Raw genomic sequence first — 240 nt, forward strand, 5'->3', positions numbered from 1 at the left:
CTGGCGCTATCCATCCCCTCTTTCGTTGTGGTGGGGGAGGAAGGAATTCATTTCTGGAGGGAACGAGGGGGAGGGGAAAAAAAAAAAAGAGAAACCCAGAGGGCCAAAGAGAAAGCGGCGTGCAGCAGGTGCAGCCCCGGGAAACGAGCCCGGACCCACGCGGGACGGTGCGCGTCCCGGGGCGGGCAGTTCCCCCCGCACGATGTGGTGCCGCGAAACATCCCCGCGGCCGGAGGGATA

The sequence above is a fragment of the Haliaeetus leucocephalus genome, unplaced genomic scaffold (genome assembly GCF_000737465.1).
Source record: "Haliaeetus leucocephalus isolate CR32 unplaced genomic scaffold, Haliaeetus_leucocephalus-4.0 Scaffold384, whole genome shotgun sequence".
In the NCBI taxonomy this organism is placed as follows: domain Eukaryota; kingdom Metazoa; phylum Chordata; class Aves; order Accipitriformes; family Accipitridae; genus Haliaeetus; species Haliaeetus leucocephalus.